General features: G+C 38.2%; 3 long non-coding RNA genes across 3 annotated transcripts; all 3 read right to left on the reverse strand.

Moving 5' to 3' along the window:
- Nucleotides 1-5238: 5238 nt before the first annotated feature.
- Nucleotides 5239-6733, reverse strand: LOC135615941 (uncharacterized). The gene is made up of 4 exons (XR_010488201.1): nt 6301-6733; nt 6123-6163; nt 5804-5932; nt 5239-5528 (listed from the first exon to the last, which is right to left on the reverse strand). It is a non-coding gene; the product is annotated as an uncharacterized LOC135615941 (long non-coding RNA).
- A 5666-nt stretch (nt 6734-12399) lies between these two features.
- Nucleotides 12400-14327, reverse strand: LOC135615942 (uncharacterized). Its single transcript, XR_010488202.1, has 4 exons — nt 13892-14327; nt 13714-13754; nt 13395-13523; nt 12400-13119 (listed from the first exon to the last, which is right to left on the reverse strand). It is a non-coding gene; the product is annotated as an uncharacterized LOC135615942 (long non-coding RNA).
- Nucleotides 14328-20161: 5834 nt separating this feature from the next.
- LOC135615943 (uncharacterized) lies at nt 20162-22085 on the reverse strand. The gene is made up of 4 exons (XR_010488203.1): nt 21647-22085; nt 21476-21516; nt 21157-21285; nt 20162-20881 (listed from the first exon to the last, which is right to left on the reverse strand). It is a non-coding gene; the product is annotated as an uncharacterized LOC135615943 (long non-coding RNA).
- Between the last annotated feature and the right edge of the window lie 402 nt (nt 22086-22487).

Here is a 22487-nt window from a genome sequence, read left to right on the forward strand (position 1 = left end):
TTCACAATCAAAAGAGGGATATTCGTCGTCTTGATTTTTTTTTTTTCATAGACAGATATATCATGTATAAAGAGGATGGGTTGGTCACGTCGAATACATTTTTTTTTATTTAGATGGATATATAAGAATGTGTTGATAAAAAGGACTAATATACGTTTATATTATAGTTTTTGACATAAATGATAATAATGTGGACATAAACTACTAATCGATCAGAATGAAAATTCTCAACCATTAAAAAATTCTCAACCATTAAAAAATAATAATAATAATGGTGGTGAAAATTCTCAACCATTAAAAAATAATAATAATAATCTCGATCAGAATGAACATAAACTACGTTTCTTTTCTTTCGTGAGTTGAGGAAGGTGGATTTGACCAGTCGAGATTGGGCGATTGAGTTGGTTGGCCTGACGCATCGATGAAGAAGAATGTGGAGTGAGAGAGGGAAGAGTTGGAGATAGTCATACATGTATATAAGCCTTTTGTCAATCGTTTTAACACGAACAGAGGTCGGTATGGGAGATAAAGAGAGAGAAAGATGGCAGTGGTTTAATTAGTTAGAGGTGCAAAGGCTTATCTTTTGTGAGACTGTGTTGAAAAGAATAAAGACTTTTATTCTTCTTTTTTTTGGTGAGGGTGAGAGGTTGGGACTATGTAGGATTGGCTGTGTGGGGAGGATGGAGACTTCTTTTCTGAGGTTGATAGGTGGGCGACTGTGTAGGAGGAAAGCCCGACCTGTTGACATTGGGATCTACGAAGATTGGTTGGCCCGACTTGGATTTCCCTATTTTACACTTGTGTTACAAGTTTTAATTATTATGGGCTGATGCTTAACATGGCGGTAAACAATTTCATTTTTAGAGTGAATAGTGAGTTGTAATCTTCCATTAGCTCCTCACAATAAATCTATGATCAATTTAACGACTTAGTCATTTTGAGCGTATGATCGTGTCTTATCGGTATGATCGTTTTGAGGAAAGTGATTATATGATCATTTCAAGATCTTGAAAGACGTAATTGATTCGAGGAGTGATCATCAGTTGACTCAGGATTGGTCGAGTTGGAGTGAGATCCAATCTTGGGCGCATATATTTGCCTCGTTGACATGATGAGATAATAGAGATTAAGTAAGAGCTTCGGTTGTCGATTTACCATTTGGAGTAGATTGAAATTATTGTCAAAGTTTAATGACTAGCGATTGCATGGATTATCATCTTAGACCATTAGTGAATGCATAGATCATTGTGGGTGGGTGTAAATGACTACTTGCCAAGTCTCATCATTAAGCCTTATAACATAGTCAACTAGTGATAGACATATTTTAGATCCCGATCATATCACGACCCACGTCGCATCATGCTCCTGCCAAGTCAGCATGAGAGGTGCTTCCCCGCACTGAGTCGAAGCCCATACAAGGAGGCGCCCCCTAGGCAAGTCCCATCCCGAAAAACTCGGGACAATGCCGCATGGCGTCGTTCCGTGCATACCAGGCAGTGATCGTATAATGGTACCATCTCATCACTTGGGAAATCGACCGTCATGCTAAATCTGCGTACGACTGATCATCGAGCAACAATATAAAAGCCTCTGACCAGTATCTGACCAGGGGAAAGAAAAAAAGGCAACTGACTTAATTTGCGAGGGGCTCAAGTCGGGAACCTCCCGATCAAGGCCTGTGTATAAGAACTCAGCCACACCAAGAGGTGCGATCGTCCCGACCAAGAGACGCATTCCCAAAGATGACGTTAACATCCCGACCCCTGATCCAATTGGTGTCAGCACTTCTTCCAAATGACTGAAAGACGTGTTCCTAGAAGACGGCGTTAACGTCCCGACCCCTGATCCAACCAACTCTAGCACTTCGCCCAACCAACTGAGATCTCTGGACATCGACTCGTTGACCAAATCGTGCTGACTCCTCGGCCACGACGTATAAGTTCATCAATAATTAGGAACAAATCATTACCTTATCGAATGGTTAACAGCACCATTGCAGATTTCTTGCATCTTTCTTGCTTACGAAGTAGACTTTGAATTCTTTTACTAACTATCTAAAAGATATGATCGGATGAAACTAGAATATCATTCCCGAGCATTTCCTTAAAGAAAAGTGTAACATATGAGAGTGCGATACATGGTGTGTGGGGCCAATTGTATCATGAATGCATCGTGATTATCCAAGGGGTCATAGAGCTTCCAAAGTCTCTAGATTTGATAGATGGAAATCGGAGGGAATAAGTTTCTCATGAATTTAATGAGTGATAGGAGTTTTGCTTGACAAAACCACTTAGTCCAGCTCTTAACCCTTTTAGATCTTGTGTTACATGTCATCAACTATTCATGCAAAGTTAGACTTGTCTTGTTGGTGGAGTGCACCTCATATTGAGGTAGACATTGTTGAGACTCGACTCGATTGGCCTATTGAGGAAGCAATTACGATGGTGAAGGACGATGACTTGGAGTTCTCTATGATGCTCAAAATTGATCTCGATTAAGAAATTTTTTTATGATTTAACAACAATTAGATTGTGTGTTATTATGAGTTATGTCAATTATGAGTGAAAGGGACAATGGTCTATATCATCCTAGTGATTCTTATTGGGTGAATCCATACAAGTCCTTAGTAAGCTGACTTAGAGTTAGATTTCCAATTGGAAAGAAAAACCATGATCACTTAGGACTCATTGATAGCATATATCTAGAATCAATCTGGATGCTCTGGTCGACTGTTGTAATAAAAATTAAGAGACATGTTTCTTCGTCAATATGTTCTTATGGGACTTTCTATATTCGATTTTCTTGTAATATTATTTTAAGGGCCTTCCTTTTAACATAACACTATGCTAAGGTCAAATTTAGTCATCAATTCAACTTGGTAAAAATGATTCGACTTAGACTTGTTTTTTAGTACTATCATACATGAAATAATAAATCATTAAGTATTTAAAACTTAAAAATCAAATATATTTATAATTTTATTAGAGGAAATAACATATCACTAGTCAATTTTAATTTATTGACTATAATATCTTTAAAAATCTTTTAAATTTTAAAATACTTTTTAATTTTTTGGACGAATATCGAAAAAGAAAAAAAGGTCGTGGTCTGGTCTAAGGAGGGGAGGTGGGTGTGGTGGATGCGATGTGCGCCGACCTGTTATCCTCCCACCGTCAAGAGAGAGTGGTTATCGCTGCTCTGTTAAACCAGCCTGACGCGGTGCCCTCTGCTCTAAGAACCATGAAACACAGGCCTTCGCCCAAGCCGCATGGCTCAGCTACCTGACTTGGAACGGGCAGGCCAGGCTTCTACACGATCGCAACCAACCCAGCTGTGGCTCCATAGACCATTCCAAACCTCATTTGCCCCCGCTTGGGTTACAAGCCAACGCTACCTGGCTCGGCGTTAGAAGCGCTTCCAAAGCTTAAGATAAGGTTTATACATCTAATTAGAATGGCGATGTGGGACTAATACAACATTCGTCCGCAGCAATTCATGCACCAATTGTTTATTGTCTTTCTCTTCTTTGACGTAAAAGCTTCGGTTGTCATATATTGATTTATCATTCGGAGTAGATCGAAATTATCGTTAAAGTTTAATGGCTAACGATTGCATGGATCATCATCTTAGACCATTAGTGAATGCATAGATCATTTATCATGGGTGGGTATAAATGACTACTTGTCAAGTTTCGTCATTGAACCTTATAACATAATTAACTATGAACAAATTATTACCTTATCGAATGGTTAACAGTATCACACAATATATGAGTGTGAGAAATGCCGTGTGGGGCCATTTGCATCATGAATGCATCGACGTGATCCAAGGGGTCATAAAGCTTTCATAAAAAATCTCTAGATTTGGTAGATGAAAATTGGAGAGAACAAGTTTCCCAGAAATTTAATGAGTGATAGGAGATTCGCTTGATAGAACCACTTAGTCAAGCTCTTAACTCTTTTGGATCTTGTGTTACATGTCATCAATTGTTCATGCGAAGTTATACTCGTGTTATTGGTGGAGTGCACCTCATATTGAGGTAGACATGGTTGAGGCTAGACTTGATTGGCCTATTGAGGAAGCAATTACGATGATAAAAGAGTGGCTTGTGATATTGGGTCAGTTGGTGGGACGATCGACTTGGAGTTCTATATGATGCTCAAAATTGATCTCGATTATGAATTTTTTTATGGTTTATAAACAATTAGATTGTGTTGTTATGTTTTATGTCAATTATGAGTGAAAGGGACAATAGTCTATATCATCATAGTCGGAGTCTTATTGGGTGACTCCATACAAGTCCTTAGCAAGTTGACTTGAGCTAGATTCCCAATTGAAAAGAAAAACCATGATCACTTACGACTCTATTGATAGCATATATCTAGAATCAATCTGGATGCTCATACAAAGAGGTCGACTTCCTTTTAACATTATGGTAAGATTAAATTTGGTCATCAATTCAATTTGATTCAAATGATTTGACTTAATCTGTTTTTGAGTATGATAAAAAGAAGTCATTAAGTATTTGAACAGTATCATGCGTCCCTTAACCCAATTGGATTCAAGAATCAAATATATTTGTACCTTATATCATGTTTTTTTTTTTTTAACTTTATAGGGTTTGTTTGGTAAAATCACTCTGATGATTAAATTAGTGTACGTCCATAAGCATCTAAAGCCGATGTGTTTGTTAAGTAAATTTTGAATGAAATCATATTTAAGAAGATCACCTTATATAACATCATTCTTATAATTATCTTGCTTCTTACACAAGGATTTGTCTAGTAAATTAATATATGCTCATAAGCATCTAAAACCAGTGAGTATTTATTAACTTCTTCATCACTTTCGATAACTAATATATAACATGTCTAGCTTATATATAACATGTTATATGTTACATATTAGTTATATAACATCATGCAAGCTTATTAATTGCATGCTCTTTTGGAGCAAACTGTTTCTTGGAAAATCTATTTGTTAGTGAATTGATGCGCTGTGGTTGATGAGTTAGCATGACTTGATTCACGGGTCGATGTCGGGAGTCTTCGATCGTCTGAGCTGGTTACCGAGGTCGGAAAGCTGGTTGGTGACTCTTACTCGAGACGTTGGTTGATGGTTCTCCACCGGGATGCTGGTCGGCGCGTAGGGGGAGACAATCTCTCTTGATCGAAATAATCTTACTTTGGGGATGATTGCTCTCTTGCACAGAAGGACCCGTTGGGTGATTACCGACTATGACCCATCAATCAATCAATCAGTGTGAAGTTCTCTTTTTTCCTTTTTTCCCCTTGGGCCAGATGCTGCCATGAGCTTTTATACTATTGTACGAGGGTTGATCGTACGCGGATTTGACATGACGATCGATCCTCGAGAGATGAGACGGTACACTTATGCGGCCGCCGTCCCGGGCTTACCGGGTCGGGACATACCGAGCAGCGTCTTAGTATGATCTTTGGCTCAGTGTGTGAGGGTGCTCCCCTTACTGACTTGACTGTAGCGTGGCATGACCTCGATTGTGACGTGGCCTGAAACCAAAATATATCTTATCACTATTAATGATAGATTAATACATCTTTATCGAATGGAAGCGATGCAAACTGTTTACTCATAAGGATAGGTGATACCATTTCAAATTGAGTTGGACATCAATTTAATTCAAAATTTTAAAGTTAATAAATTATAGGTTAGACTCGAATATATATCATTCGGCTTTCTTGATGTTTATCAATATGAGGCTATTTTCTTCGTCATCTTTTTCAATCTCTCCTCACACATGAACATCTTCTTTGAACATAATTACCTGAAATGAGCTTGCATCAGATAACTAAAACCAGATGACTCATGTGGCATTTTCTTGACAGTATTCCAAGATTTCTTCTTTCCGTAATAGATGCACATCTTTGTCTTGTATGATGGAACAGTAGAAAGCCTGATGAACAGTAGAAACCATGCACCTCAAGACCAAGAGTAAAATATAAGCAGGCAATGAAAGAATTCAGCAATTATTTTCGAACCGCATCAACATAGAGTATCTACTAAACGAACAATATACTATCTGCAGGGCACCGAACTGGGAAAAAAATCGGAAGCTATAATCCTCGTTAAAAGGCAAAACTTACGAGCTTTATGGCAACCTCTTCGTTTGTTTGGATATTAATTCCTGCATCAAAAGATAACAACAACAACAACAACCCCACACGATCAGATTTTTATCATTCCTGCAACAAAAAAAAGGAAAAATCTGCACGAAGTAGCACCCGAATTGAGAAAAGATCGAAACCGAAAGAGGCCACAGACCTAAATAGATCTCTCCAAAGGAACCGCTCCCGATCTTGCGACCAAGGCGGAACTTGTCCCCCACGCGAGGCTCCATCCGACGGAGATCAGAAACAGGAGCGACCGCAACGCTCCCGACTCAAACCCTGTCCAAAGAAAAAGAGGGTCCAACAAGAACAGCGAAGCCCCACACTCAATATCACGAAGACATCATCGACTCACCGTAACGAAAGAAGAAGATGATAACAAGGATTCCGGCAATTCGATCACGCAAGGATTTCGCAATCGAGATTAATCGATCGAGGAATTAAGACGAGGATGTCAGTGTAATTAAGACGAGAGATCTGCTTGCAAAAAAGTAGGGTTTGACGGAGAGGGGAGAGAAGGGGAAAGAGCGGAGAGTGGAAGGGAAGAAGCAGAGGATAACGTATTCGGTCACGCTTTATTCCCGTTGGTGTTGGAACAGCTTGTGCTGAATAGCGTACTAACGATACAGCAAACTCCAACCTACGTATTAGGCAAAATTGTAGTATTGCGCAACTTTGGAGTCATGTTTTGGCGACACCTTTGAGGTGAGGCCTTATAGTCATCATCATTACATTCATAAATGATTTAATTATTCTTTATTTAATTATTTTTATTTTGGATGAATATATTGTATGCAAAAAAGAAAAAAGGAAAGGATTTTAGAATGCATCAAACGTCTTAGATTTTTTTTTTAACTATGGACAAATGCTTTTTTTTTCCTGCATAATTGCGTTTTCTTACAAATACGTTTGATGCTTTATATATATTTTAATTCCGAATGAATATATTATGTTAAAAAAATATTTTAAAACATATTAAATTTTTTTTTTCTTGATGAATGCGTCACATGTAAATAAGATGTTTTAGAAGGTTTCAGGTGTTTTAAATATTTTTTATCTTGGATAAATACATCGTATACAAAAGAAACACATGAGTCACGTGTAACGAGAACGACTCGATGAATATCTTGAATGATTTTTTTATTGTAGACGGTGCTTCACAATCAAAAGAGGGATATTCGTCGTCTTGATTTTTTTTTTTTCATAGACAGATATATCATGTATAAAGAGGATGGGTTGGTCACGTCGAATACATTTTTTTTTATTTAGATGGATATATAAGAATGTGTTGATAAAAAGGACTAATATACGTTTATATTATAGTTTTTGACATAAATGATAATAATGTGGACATAAACTACTAATCGATCAGAATGAAAATTCTCAACCATTAAAAAATTCTCAACCATTAAAAAATAATAATAATAATGGTGGTGAAAATTCTCAACCATTAAAAAATAATAATAATAATCTCGATCAGAATGAACATAAACTACGTTTCTTTTCTTTCGTGAGTTGAGGAAGGTGGATTTGACCAGTCGAGATTGGGCGATTGAGTTGGTTGGCCTGACGCATCGATGAAGAAGAATGTGGAGTGAGAGAGGGAAGAGTTGGAGATAGTCATACATGTATATAAGCCTTTTGTCAATCGTTTTAACACGAACAGAGGTCGGTATGGGAGATAAAGAGAGAGAAAGATGGCAGTGGTTTAATTAGTTAGAGGTGCAAAGGCTTATCTTTTGTGAGACTGTGTTGAAAAGAATAAAGACTTTTATTCTTCTTTTTTTTGGTGAGGGTGAGAGGTTGGGACTATGTAGGATTGGCTGTGTGGGGAGGATGGAGACTTCTTTTCTGAGGTTGATAGGTGGGCGACTGTGTAGGAGGAAAGCCCGACCTGTTGACATTGGGATCTACGAAGATTGGTTGGCCCGACTTGGATTTCCCTATTTTACACTTGTGTTACAAGTTTTAATTATTATGGGCTGATGCTTAACATGGCGGTAAACAATTTCATTTTTAGAGTGAATAGTGAGTTGTAATCTTCCATTAGCTCCTCACAATAAATCTATGATCAATTTAACGACTTAGTCATTTTGAGCGTATGATCGTGTCTTATCGGTATGATCGTTTTGAGGAAAGTGATTATATGATCATTTCAAGATCTTGAAAGACGTAATTGATTCGAGGAGTGATCATCAGTTGACTCAGGATTGGTCGAGTTGGAGTGAGATCCAATCTTGGGCGCATATATTTGCCTCGTTGACATGATGAGATAATAGAGATTAAGTAAGAGCTTCGGTTGTCGATTTACCATTTGGAGTAGATTGAAATTATTGTCAAAGTTTAATGACTAGCGATTGCATGGATTATCATCTTAGACCATTAGTGAATGCATAGATCATTGTGGGTGGGTGTAAATGACTACTTGCCAAGTCTCATCATTAAGCCTTATAACATAGTCAACTAGTGATAGACATATTTTAGATCCCGATCATATCACGACCCACGTCGCATCATGCTCCTGCCAAGTCAGCATGAGAGGTGCTTCCCCGCACTGAGTCGAAGCCCATACAAGGAGGCGCCCCCTAGGCAAGTCCCATCCCGAAAAACTCGGGACAATGCCGCATGGCGTCGTTCCGTGCATACCAGGCAGTGATCGTATAATGGTACCATCTCATCACTTGGGAAATCGACCGTCATGCTAAATCTGCGTACGACTGATCATCGAGCAACAATATAAAAGCCTCTGACCAATATCTGACCAGGGGAAAGAAAAAAAGGCAACTGACTTAATTTGCGAGGGGCTCAAGTCGGGAACCTCCCGATCAAGGCCTGTGTATAAGAACTCAGCCACACCAAGAGGTGCGATCGTCCCGACCAAGAGACGCATTCCCAAAGATGACGTTAACATCCCGACCCCTGATCCAATTGGTGTCAGCACTTCTTCCAAATGACTGAAAGACGTGTTCCTAGAAGACGGCGTTAACGTCCCGACCCCTGATCCAACCAACTCTAGCACTTCGCCCAACCAACTGAGATCTCTGGACATCGACTCGTTGACCAAATCGTGCTGACTCCTCGGCCACGACGTATAAGTTCATCAATAATTAGGAACAAATCATTACCTTATCGAATGGTTAACAGCACCATTGCAGATTTCTTGCATCTTTCTTGCTTACGAAGTAGACTTTGAATTCTTTTACTAACTATCTAAAAGATATGATCGGATGAAACTAGAATATCATTCCCGAGCATTTCCTTAAAGAAAAGTGTAACATATGAGAGTGCGATACATGGTGTGTGGGGCCAATTGTATCATGAATGCATCGTGATTATCCAAGGGGTCATAGAGCTTCCAAAGTCTCTAGATTTGATAGATGGAAATCGGAGGGAATAAGTTTCTCATGAATTTAATGAGTGATAGGAGTTTTGCTTGACAAAACCACTTAGTCCAGCTCTTAACCCTTTTAGATCTTGTGTTACATGTCATCAACTATTCATGCAAAGTTAGACTTGTCTTGTTGGTGGAGTGCACCTCATATTGAGGTAGACATTGTTGAGACTCGACTCGATTGGCCTATTGAGGAAGCAATTACGATGGTGAAGGACGATGACTTGGAGTTCTCTATGATGCTCAAAATTGATCTCGATTAAGAAATTTTTTTATGATTTATCAACAATTAGATTGTGTGTTATTATGAGTTATGTCAATTATGAGTGAAAGGGACAATGGTCTATATCATCCTAGTGATTCTTATTGGGTGAATCCATACAAGTCCTTAGTAAGCTGACTTAGAGTTAGATTTCCAATTGGAAAGAAAAACCATGATCACTTAGGACTCATTGATAGCATATATCTAGAATCAATCTGGATGCTCTGGTCGACTGTTGTAATAAAAATTAAGAGACATGTTTCTTCGTCAATATGTTCTTATGGGACTTTCTATATTCGATTTTCTTGTAATATTATTTTAAGGGCCTTCCTTTTAACATAACACTATGCTAAGGTCAAATTTAGTCATCAATTCAACTTGGTAAAAATGATTCGACTTAGACTTGTTTTTTAGTACTATCATACATGAAATAATAAATCATTAAGTATTTAAAACTTAAAAATCAAATATATTTATAATTTTATTAGAGGAAATAACATATCACTAGTCAATTTTAATTTATTGACTATAATATCTTTAAAAATCTTTTAAATTTTAAAATACTTTTTAATTTTTTGGACGAATATCGAAAAAGAAAAAAAGGTCGTGGTCTGGTCTAAGGAGGGGAGGTGGGCGTGGTGGATGCGATGTGCGCCGACCTGTTATCCTCCCACCGTCAAGAGAGAGTGGTTATCGCTGCTCTGTTAAACCAGCCTGACGCGGTGCCCTCTTCTCTAAGAACCATGAAACACAGGCCTTCGCCCAAGCCATTTTATTAGAGGAAATAACATATCACTAGTCAATTTTAATTTATTGACTATAATATCTTTAAAAATCTTTTAAATTTTAAAATACTTTTTAATTTTTTGGACGAATATCGAAAAAGAAAAAAAGGTCGTGGTCTGGTCTAAGGAGGGGAGGTGGGCGTGGTGGATGCGATGTGCGCCGACCTGTTATCCTCCCACCGTCAAGAGAGAGTGGTTATCGCTGCTCTGTTAAACCAGCCTGACGCGGTGCCCTCTTCTCTAAGAACCATGAAACACAGGCCTTCGCCCAAGCCGCATGGCTCAGCTACCTGACTTGGAACGGGCAGGCCAGGCTTCTACACGATCGCAACCAACCCAGCTGTGGCTCCATAGACCATTCCAAACCTCATTTGCCCCCGCTTGGGTTACAAGCCAACGCTACCTGGCTCGGCGTTAGAAGCGCTTCCAAAGCTTAAGATAAGGTTTATACATCTAATTAGAATGGCGATGTGGGACTAATACAACATTCGTCCTCAGCAATTCATGCACCAATTGTTTATTGTCTTTCTCTTCTTTGACGTAAAAGCTTCGGTTGTCATATATTGATTTATCATTCGGAGTAGATCGAAATTATCGTTAAAGTTTAATGGCTAACGATTGCATGGATCATCATCTTAGACCATTAGTGAATGCATAGATCATTTATCATGGGTGGGTATAAATGACTACTTGTCAAGTTTCGTCATTGAACCTTATAACATAATTAACTATGAACAAATTATTACCTTATCGAATGGTTAACAGTATCACACAATATATGAGTGTGAGAAATGTCGTGTGGGGCCATTTGCATCATGAATGCATCGACGTGATCCAAGGGGTCATAAAGCTTTCATAAAAAATCTCTAGATTTGGTAGATGAAAATTGGAGAGAACAAGTTTCCCAGAAATTTAATGAGTGATAGGAGATTCGCTTGATAGAACCACTTAGTCAAGCTCTTAACTCTTTTGGATCTTGTTTTACATGTCATCAATTGTTCATGCGAAGTTATACTCGTGTTATTGGTGGAGTGCACCTCATATTGAGGTAGACATGGTTGAGGCTAGACTTGATTGACCTATTGAGGAAGCAATTACGATGATAAAAGAGTGGCTTGTGATATTGGGTCAGTTGGTGGGACGATCGACTTGGAGTTCTATATGATGCTCAAAATTGATCTCGATTATGAATTTTTTTATGGTTTATAAACAATTAGATTGTGTTGTTATGTTTTATGTCAATTATGAGTGAAAGGGACAATAGTCTATATCATCATAGTCGAGTCTTATTGGGTGACTCCATACAAGTCCTTAGCAAGTTGACTTGAGCTAGATTCCCAATTGAAAAGAAAAACCATGATCACTTACGACTCTATTGATAGCATATATCTAGAATCAATCTGGATGCTCATACAAAGAGGTCGACTTCCTTTTAACATTATGGTAAGATTAAATTTGGTCATCAATTCAATTTGATTCAAATGATTTGACTTAATCTGTTTTTGAGTATGATAAAAAGAAGTCATTAAGTATTTGAACAGTATCATGCGTCCCTTAACCCAATTGGATTCAAGAATCAAATATATTTGTACCTTATATCATGTTTTTTTTTTTTAACTTTATAGGGTTTGTTTGGTAAAATCACTCTGATGATTAAATTAGTGTACGTCCATAAGCATCTAAAGCCGATGTGTTTGTTAAGTAAATTTTGAATGAAATCATATTTAAGAAGATCACCTTATATAACATCATTCTTATAATTATCTTGCTTCTTACACAAGGATTTGTCTAGTAAATTAATATATGCTCATAAGCATCTAAAACCAGTGAGTATTTATTAACTTCTTCATCACTTTCGATAACTAATATATAACATGTCTAGCTTATATATAACATGTTATATGTTACATATTAGTTATATAACATCATGCAAGCTTATTAATTGCATGCTCTTTTGAAGCAAACTGTTTCTTGGAAAATCTATTTGTTAGTGAATTGATGCACTGTGGTTGATGAGTTAGCATGACTTGATTCACGGGTCGATGTCGGGAGTCTTCGATCGTCTGAGCTGGTTACCGAGGTCGGAAAGCTGGTTGGTGACTCTTACTCGAGACGTTGGTTGATGGTTCTCCACCGGGATGCTGGTCGGCGCGTAGGGGGAGACAATCTCTCTTGATCGAAATGATCTTACTTTGGGGATGATTGCTCTCTTGCACAGAAGGACCCGTTGGGTGATTACCGACTATGACCCATCAATCAATCAATCAGTGTGAAGTTCTCTTTTTTCCTTTTTTCCCCTTGGGCCAGATGCTGCCATGAGCTTTTATACTATTGTACGAGGGTTGATCGTACGCGGATTTGGCATGACGATCGATCCTCGAGAGATGAGACGGTACACTTATGCGGCCGCCGTCCCGGGCTTACCGGGTCGGGACATACCGAGCAGCGTCTTAGTATGATCTTTGGCTCAGTGTGTGAGGGTGCTCCCCTTACTGACTTGACTGTAACGTGGCATGACCTCGATTGTGACGTGGCCTGAAACCAAAATATATCTTATCACTGTTAATGATAGATTAATACATCTTTATCGAATGGAAGCGATGCAAACTGTTTACTCGTAAGGATAGGTGATACCATTTCAAATTGAGTTGGACATCAATTTAATTCAAAATTTTAAAGTTAATAAATTATAGGTTAGACTCGAATATATATCATTCGGCTTTCTTGATGTTTATCAATATGAGGCTATTTTCTTCGTCATCTTTTTCAATCTCTCCTCACACATGAACATCTTCTTTGAACATAATTACCTGAAATGAGCTTGCATCAGATAACTAAAACCAGATGACTCATGTGGCATTTTCTTGACAGTATTCCAAGATTTCTTCTTTCCGTAATAGATGCACATCTTTGTCTTGTATGATGGAACAGTAGAAAGCCTGATGAACAGTAGAAACCATGCACCTCAAGACCAAGAGTAAAATATAAGCAGGCAATGAAAGAATTCAGCAATTATTTTCGAACCGCATCAACATAGAGTATCTACTAAACGAACAATATACTATCTGCAGGGCACCGAACTGGGAAAAAAATCGGAAGCTATAATCCTCGTTAAAAGGCAAAACTTACGAGCTTTATGGCAACCTCTTCGTTTGTTTGGATATTAATTCCTGCATCAAAAGATAACAACAACAACAACAACCCCACACGATCAGATTTTTATCATTCCTGCAACAAAAAAAAGGAAAAATCTGCACGAAGTAGCACCCGAATTGAGAAAAGATCGAAACCGAAAGAGGCCACAGACCTAAATAGATCTCTCCAAAGGAACCGCTCCCGATCTTGCGACCAAGGCGGAACTTGTCCCCCACGCGAGGCTCCATCCGACGGAGATCAGAAACAGGAGCGACCGCAACGCTCCCGACTCAAACCCTGTCCAAAGAAAAAGAGGGTCCAACAAGAACAGCGAAGCCCCACACTCAATATCACGAAGACATCATCGACTCACCGTAACGAAAGAAGAAGATGATAACAAGGATTCCGGCAATTCGATCACGCAAGGATTTCGCAATCGAGATTAATCGATCGAGGAATTAAGACGAGGATGTCAGTGTAATTAAGACGAGAGATCTGCTTGCAAAAAAGTAGGGTTTGACGGAGAGGGGAGAGAAGGGGAAAGAGCGGAGAGTGGAAGGGAAGAAGCAGAGGATAACGTATTCGGTCACGCTTTATTCCCGTTGGTGTTGGAACAGCTTGTGCTGAATAGCGTACTAACGATACAGCAAACTCCAACCTACGTATTAGGCAAAATTGTAGTATTGCGCAACTTTGGAGTCATGTTTTGGCGACACCTTTGAGGTGAGGCCTTATAGTCATCATCATTACATTCATAAATGATTTAATTATTCTTTATTTAATTATTTTTATTTTGGATGAATATATTGTATGCAAAAAAGAAAAAAGGAAAGGATTTTAGAATGCATCAAACGTCTTAGATTTTTTTTTTAACTATGGACAAATGCTTTTTTTTTCCTGCATAATTGCGTTTTCTTACAAATACGTTTGATGCTTTATATATATTTTAATTCCGAATGAATATATTGTGTTAAAAAAATATTTTAAAATATATTAAATTTTTTTTTTCTTGATGAATGCATCACATGTAAATAAGATGTTTTAGAAGGTTTCAGGTATTTTAAATATTTTTTATCTTGGATAAATACATCGTATACAAAAGAAACACATGAGTCACGTGTAACGAGAACGACTCGATGAATATCTTGAATGATTTTTTTATTGTAGACGGTGCTTCACAATCAAAAGAGGGATATTCGTCGTCTTGATTTTTTTTTTTTCATAGACAGATATATCATGTATAAAGAGGATGGGTTGATCACGTCGAATACATTTTTTTTTATTTAGATGGATATATAAGAATGTGTTGATAAAAAGGACTAATATACGTTTATATTATAGTTTTTGACATAAATGATAATAATGTGGACATAAACTACTAATCGATCAGAATGAAAATTCTCAACCATTAAAAAATTCTCAACCATTAAAAAATAATAATAATAATGGTGGTGAAAATTCTCAACCATTAAAAATAATAATAATAATCTCGATCAGAATGAACATAAACTACGTTTCTTTTCTTTCGTGAGTTGAGGAAGGTGGATTTGACCAGTCGAGATTGGGCGATTGAGTTGGTTGGCCTGACGCATCGATGAAGAAGAATGTGGAGTGAGAGAGGGAAGAGTTGGAGATAGTCATACATGTATATAAGCCTTTTGTCAATCGTTTTAACACGAACAGAGGTCGGTATGGGAGATAAAGAGAGAGAAAGATGGCAGTGGTTTAATTAGTTAGAGGTGCAAAGGCTTATCTTTTGTGAGACTGTGTTGAAAAGAATAAAGACTTTTATTCTTCTTTTTTTTGGTGAGGGTGAGAGGTTGGGACTATGTAGGATTGGCTGTGTGGGGAGGATGGAGACTTCTTTTCTGAGGTTGATAGGTGGGCGACTGTGTAGGAGGAAAGCCCGACCTGTTGACATTGGGATCTACGAAGATTGGTTGGCCCGACTTGGATTTCCCTATTTTACACTTGTGTTACAAGTTTTAATTATTATGGGCTGATGCTTAACATGGCGGTAAACAATTTCATTTTTAGAGTGAATAGTGAGTTGTAATCTTCCATTAGCTCCTCACAATAAATCTATGATCAATTTAACGACTTAGTCATTTTGAGCGTATGATCGTGTCTTATCGGTATGATCGTTTTGAGGAAAGTGATTATATGATCATTTCAAGATCTTGAAAGACGTAATTGATTCGAGGAGTGATCATCAGTTGACTCAGGATTGGTCGAGTTGGAGTGAGATCCAATCTTGGGCGCATATATTTGCCTCGTTGACATGATGAGATAATAGAGATTAAGTAAGAGCTTCGGTTGTCGATTTACCATTTGGAGTAGATTGAAATTATTGTCAAAGTTTAATGACTAGCGATTGCATGGATTATCATCTTAGACCATTAGTGAATGCATAGATCATTGTGGGTGGGTGTAAATGACTACTTGCCAAGTCTCATCATTAAGCCTTATAACATAGTCAACTAGTGATAGACATATTTTAGATCCCGATCATATCACGACCCACGTCGCATCATGCTCCTGCCAAGTCAGCATGAGAGGTGCTTCCCCGCACTGAGTCGAAGCCCATACAAGGAGGCGCCCCCTAGGCAAGTCCCATCCCGAAAAACTCGGGACAATGCCGCATGGCGTCGTTCCGTGCATACCAGGCAGTGATCGTATAATGGTACCATCTCATCACTTGGGAAATCGACCGTCATGCTAAATCTGCGTACGACTGATCATCGAGCAACAATATAAAAGCCTCTGACCAATATCTGACCAGGGGAAAGAAAAAAAGGCAACTGACTTAATTTGCGAGGGGCTCAAGTCGGGAACCTCCCGATCAAGGCCTGTGTATAAGAACTCAGCCACACCAAGAGGTGCGATCGTCCCGACCAAGAGACGCATTCCCAAAGATGACGTTAACATCCCGACCCCTGATCCAATTGGTGTCAGCACTTCTTCCAAATGACTGAAAGACGTGTTCCTAGAAGACGGCGTTAACGTCCCGACCCCTGATCCAACCAACTCTAGCACTTCGCCCAACCAACTGAGATCTCTGGACATCGACTCGTTGACCAAATCGTGCTGACTCCTCGGCCACGACGTATAAGTTCATCAATAATTAGGAACAAATCATTACCTTATCGAATGGTTAACAGCACCATTGCAGATTTCTTGCATCTTTCTTGCTTACGAAGTAGACTTTGAATTCTTTTACTAACTATCTAAAAGATATGATCGGATGAAACTAGAATATCATTCCCGAGCATTTCCTTAAAGAAAAGTGTAACATATGAGAGTGCGATACATGGTGTGTGGGGCCAATTGTATCATGAATGCATCGTGATTATCCAAGGGGTCATAGAGCTTCCAAAGTCTCTAGATTTGATAGATGGAAATCGGAGGGAATAAGTTTCTCATGAATTTAATGAGTGATAGGAGTTTTGCTTGACAAAACCACTTAGTCCAGCTCTTAACCCTTTTAGATCTTGTGTTACATGTCATCAACTATTCATGCAAAGTTAGACTTGTCTTGTTGGTGGAGTGCACCTCATATTGAGGTAGACATTGTTGAGACTCGACTCGATTGGCCTATTGAGGAAGCAATTACGATGGTGAAGGACGATGACTTGGAGTTCTCTATGATGCTCAAAATTGATCTCGATTAAGAAATTTTTTTATGATTTATCAACAATTAGATTGTGTGTTATTATGAGTTATGTCAATTATGAGTGAAAGGGACAATGGTCTATATCATCCTAGTGATTCTTATTGGGTGAATCCATACAAGTCCTTAGTAAGCTGACTTAGAGTTAGATTTCCAATTGGAAAGAAAAACCATGATCACTTAGGACTCATTGATAGCATATATCTAGAATCAATCTGGATGCTCCTTTAAAGAGGTCGACTATTGTAATAAAAATTAAGAGACATGTTTCTTCGTCGATATGTTCTTATGGGACTTTCTATATTTGATTTTCTTATAATATTATTTTGAGGGCCTTCCTTTTAACGCTATGCTAAGGTCAAATTTAGTCATCAATTCAACTTGGTAAAAATGATTCGACTTAGACTTGTTTTTTAGTACTATCATACATGAAATAATAAATCATTAAGTATTTAAAACTTAAAAATCAAATATATTTATAATTTTATTAGAGGAAATAACATATCACTAGTCAATTTTAATTTATTGACTATAATATCTTTAAAAATCTTTTAAATTTTAAAATACTTTTTAATTTTTTGGACGAATATCGAAAAAGAAAAAAAGGTCGTGGTCTGGTCTAAGGAGGGGAGGTGGGCGTGGTGGATGCGATGTGCGCCGACCTGTTATCCTCCCACCGTCAAGAGAGAGTGGTTATCGCTGCTCTGTTAAACCAGCCTGACGCGGTGCCCTCTGCTCTAAGAACCATGAAACACAGGCCTTCGCCCAAGCCGCATGGCTCAGCTACCTGACTTGGAACGGACAGGCCAGGCTTCTACACGATCGCAACCAACCCAGCTGTGGCTCCATAGACCATTCCAAACCTCATTTGCCCCCGCTTGGGTTACATGAAATAATAAATCATTAAGTATTTAAAACTTAAAAATCAAATATATTTATAATTTTATTAGAGGAAATAACATATCACTAGTCAATTTTAATTTATTGACTATAATATCTTTAAAAATCTTTTAAATTTTAAAATACTTTTTAATTTTTTGGACGAATATCGAAAAAGAAAAAAAGGTCGTGGTCTGGTCTAAGGAGGGGAGGTGGGCGTGGTGGATGCGATGTGCGCCGACCTTTTATCCTCCCACCGTCAAGAGAGAGTGGTTATCGCTGCTCTGTTAAACCAGCCTGACGCGGTGCCCTCTGCTCTAAGAACCATGAAACACAGGCCTTCGCCCAAGCCGCATGGCTCAGCTACCTGACTTGGAACGGGCAGGCCAGGCTTCTACACGATCGCAACCAACCCAGCTGTGGCTCCATAGACCATTCCAAACCTCATTTGCCCCCGCTTGGGTTACAAGCCAACGCTACCTGGCTCGGCGTTAGAAGCGCTTCCAAAGCTTAAGATAAGGTTTATACATCTAATTAGAATAGCGATGTGGGACTAATACAACATTCGTCCTCAGCAATTCATGCACCAATTGTTTATTGTCTTTCTCTTCTTTGACGTAAAAGCTTCGGTTGTCATATATTGATTTATCATTCGGAGTAGATCGAAATTATCGTTAAAGTTTAATGGCTAACGATTGCATGGATCATCATCTTAGACCATTAGTGAATGCATAGATCATTTATCATGGGTGGGTATAAATGACTACTTGTCAAGTTTCGTCATTGAACCTTATAACATAATTAACTATGAACAAATTATTACCTTATCGAATGGTTAACAGTATCACACAATATATGAGTGTGAGAAATGCCGTGTGGGGCCATTTGCATCATGAATGCATCGACGTGATCCAAGGGGTCATAAAGCTTTCATAAAAAATCTCTAGATTTGGTAGATGAAAATTGGAGAGAACAAGTTTCCCAGAAATTTAATGAGTGATAGGAGATTCGCTTGATAGAACCACTTAGTCAAGCTCTTAACTCTTTTGGATCTTGTGTTACATGTCATCAATTGTTCATGCGAAGTTATACTCGTGTTATTGGTGGAGTGCACCTCATATTGAGGTAGACATGGTTGAGGCTAGACTTGATTGACCTATTGAGGAAGCAATTACGATGATAAAAGAGTGGCTTGTGATATTGGGTCAGTTGGTGGGACGATCGACTTGGAGTTCTATATGATGCTCAAAATTGATCTCGATTATGAATTTTTTTATGGTTTATAAACAATTAGATTGTGTTGTTATGTTTTATGTCAATTATGAGTGAAAGGGACAATAGTCTATATCATCATAGTCGAGTCTTATTGGGTGACTCCATACAAGTCCTTAGCAAGTTGACTTGAGCTAGATTCCCAATTGAAAAGAAAAACCATGATCACTTACGACTCTATTGATAGCATATATCTAGAATCAATCTGGATGCTCATACAAAGAGGTCGACTTCCTTTTAACATTATGGTAAGATTAAATTTGGTCATCAATTCAATTTGATTCAAATGATTTGACTTAATCTGTTTTTGAGTATGATAAAAAGAAGTCATTAAGTATTTGAACAGTATCATGCGTCCCTTAACCCAATTGGATTCAAGAATCAAATATATTTGTACCTTATATCATGTTTTTTTTTTTTTAACTTTATAGGGTTTGTTTGGTAAAATCACTCTGATGATTAAATTAGTGTACGTCCATAAGCATCTAAAGCCGATGTGTTTGTTAAGTAAATTTTGAATGAAATCATATTTAAGAAGATCACCTTATATAACATCATTCTTATAATTATCTTGCTTCTTACACAAGGATTTGTCTAGTAAATTAATATATGCTCATAAGCATCTAAAACCAGTGAGTATTTATTAACTTCTTCATCACTTTCGATAACTAATATATAACATGTCTAGCTTATATATAACATGTTATATGTTACATATTAGTTATATAACATCATGCAAGCTTATTAATTGCATGCTCTTTTGAAGCAAACTGTTTCTTGGAAAATCTATTTGTTAGTGAATTGATGCACTGTGGTTGATGAGTTAGCATGACTTGATTCACGGGTCGATGTCGGGAGTCTTCGATCGTCTGAGCTGGTTACCGAGGTCGGAAAGCTGGTTGGTGACTCTTACTCGAGACGTTGGTTGATGGTTCTCCACCGGGATGCTGGTCGGCGCGTAGGGGGAGACAATCTCTCTTGATCGAAATGATCTTACTTTGGGGATGATTGCTCTCTTGCACAGAAGGACCCGTTGGGTGATTACCGACTATGACCCATCAATCAATCAATCAGTGTGAAGTTCTCTTTTTTCCTTTTTTCCCCTTGGGCCAGATGCTGCCATGAGCTTTTATACTATTGTACGAGGGTTGATCGTACGCGGATTTGGCATGACGATCGATCCTCGAGAGATGAGACGGTACACTTATGCGGCCGCCGTCCCGGGCTTACCGGGTCGGGACATACCGAGCAGCGTCTTAGTATGATCTTTGGCTCAGTGTGTGAGGGTGCTCCCCTTACTGACTTGACTGTAACGTGGCATGACCTCGATTGTGACGTGGCCTGAAACCAAAATATATCTTATCACTGTTAATGATAGATTAATACATCTTTATCGAATGGAAGCGATGCAAACTGTTTACTCGTAAGGATAGGTGATACCATTTCAAATTGAGTTGGACATCAATTTAATTCAAAATTTTAAAGTTAATAAATTATAGGTTAGACTCGAATATATATCATTCGGCTTTCTTGATGTTTATCAATATGAGGCTATTTTCTTCGTCATCTTTTTCAATCTCTCCTCACACATGAACATCTTCTTTGAACATAATTACCTGAAATGAGCTTGCATCAGATAACTAAAACCAGATGACTCATGTGGCATTTTCTTGACAGTATTCCAAGATTTCTTCTTTCCGTAATAGATGCACATCTTTGTCTTGTATGATGGAACAGTAGAAAGCCTGATGAACAGTAGAAACCATGCACCTCAAGACCAAGAGTAAAATATAAGCAGGCAATGAAAGAATTCAGCAATTATTTTCGAACCCCATCAACATAGAGTATCTACTAAACGAACAATATACTATCTGCAGGGCACCGAACAGGGAAAAAAATCGGAAGCTATAATCCTCGTTAAAAGGCAAAACTTACGAGCTTTATGGCAACCTCTTCGTTTGTTTGGATATTAATTCCTGCATCAAAAGATGACAACAACAACCCCACACGATCAGATTTTTATCATTCCTGCAACAAAAAAAGGAAAAATCTGCACGAAGTAGCACCCGAATTGAGAAAAGATCGAAACCGAAAGAGGCCACAGACCTAAATAGATCTCTCCAAAGGAACCGCTCCCGATCTTGCGACCAAGGCGGAACTTGTCCCCCACGCGAGGCTCCATCCGACGGAGATCAGAAACAGGAGCGACCGCAACGCTCCCGACTCAAACCCTGTCCAAAGAAAAAGAGGGTCCAACAAGAACAGCGAAGCCCCACACTCAATATCACGAAGACATCATCGACTCACCGTAACGAAAGAAGAAGATGATAACAAGGATTCCGGCAATTCGATCACGCAAGGATTTCGCAATCGAGATTAATCGATCGAGGAATTAAGACGAGGATGTCAGTGTAATTAAGACGAGAGATCTGCTTGCAAAAAAGTAGGGTTTGACGGAGAGGGGAGAGAAGGGGAAAGAGCGGAGAGTGGAAGGGAAGAAGCAGAGGATAACGTATTCGGTCACGCTTTATTCCCGTTGGTGTTGGAACAGCTTGTGCTGAATAGCGTACTAACGATACAGCAAACTCCAACCTACGTATTAGGCAAAATTGTAGTATTGCGCAACTTTGGAGTCATGTTTTGGCGACACCTTTGAGGTGAGGCCTTATAGTCATCATCATTACATTCATAAATGATTTAATTATTCTTTATTTAATTATTTTTATTTTGGATGAATATATTGTATGCAAAAAAGAAAAAAGGAAAGGATTTTAGAATGCATCAAACGTCTTAGATTTTTTTTTTAACTATGGACAAATGCTTTTTTTTTCCTGCATAATTGCGTTTTCTTACAAATACGTTTGATGCTTTATATATATTTTAATTCCGAATGAATATATTATGTTAAAAATATATTTTAAAACATATTAAATTTTTTTTTTTCTTG

The sequence above is a fragment of the Musa acuminata genome, chromosome BXJ2-6, assembly GCF_036884655.1.
Source record: "Musa acuminata AAA Group cultivar baxijiao chromosome BXJ2-6, Cavendish_Baxijiao_AAA, whole genome shotgun sequence".
NCBI lineage: Eukaryota > Viridiplantae > Streptophyta > Magnoliopsida > Zingiberales > Musaceae > Musa > Musa acuminata.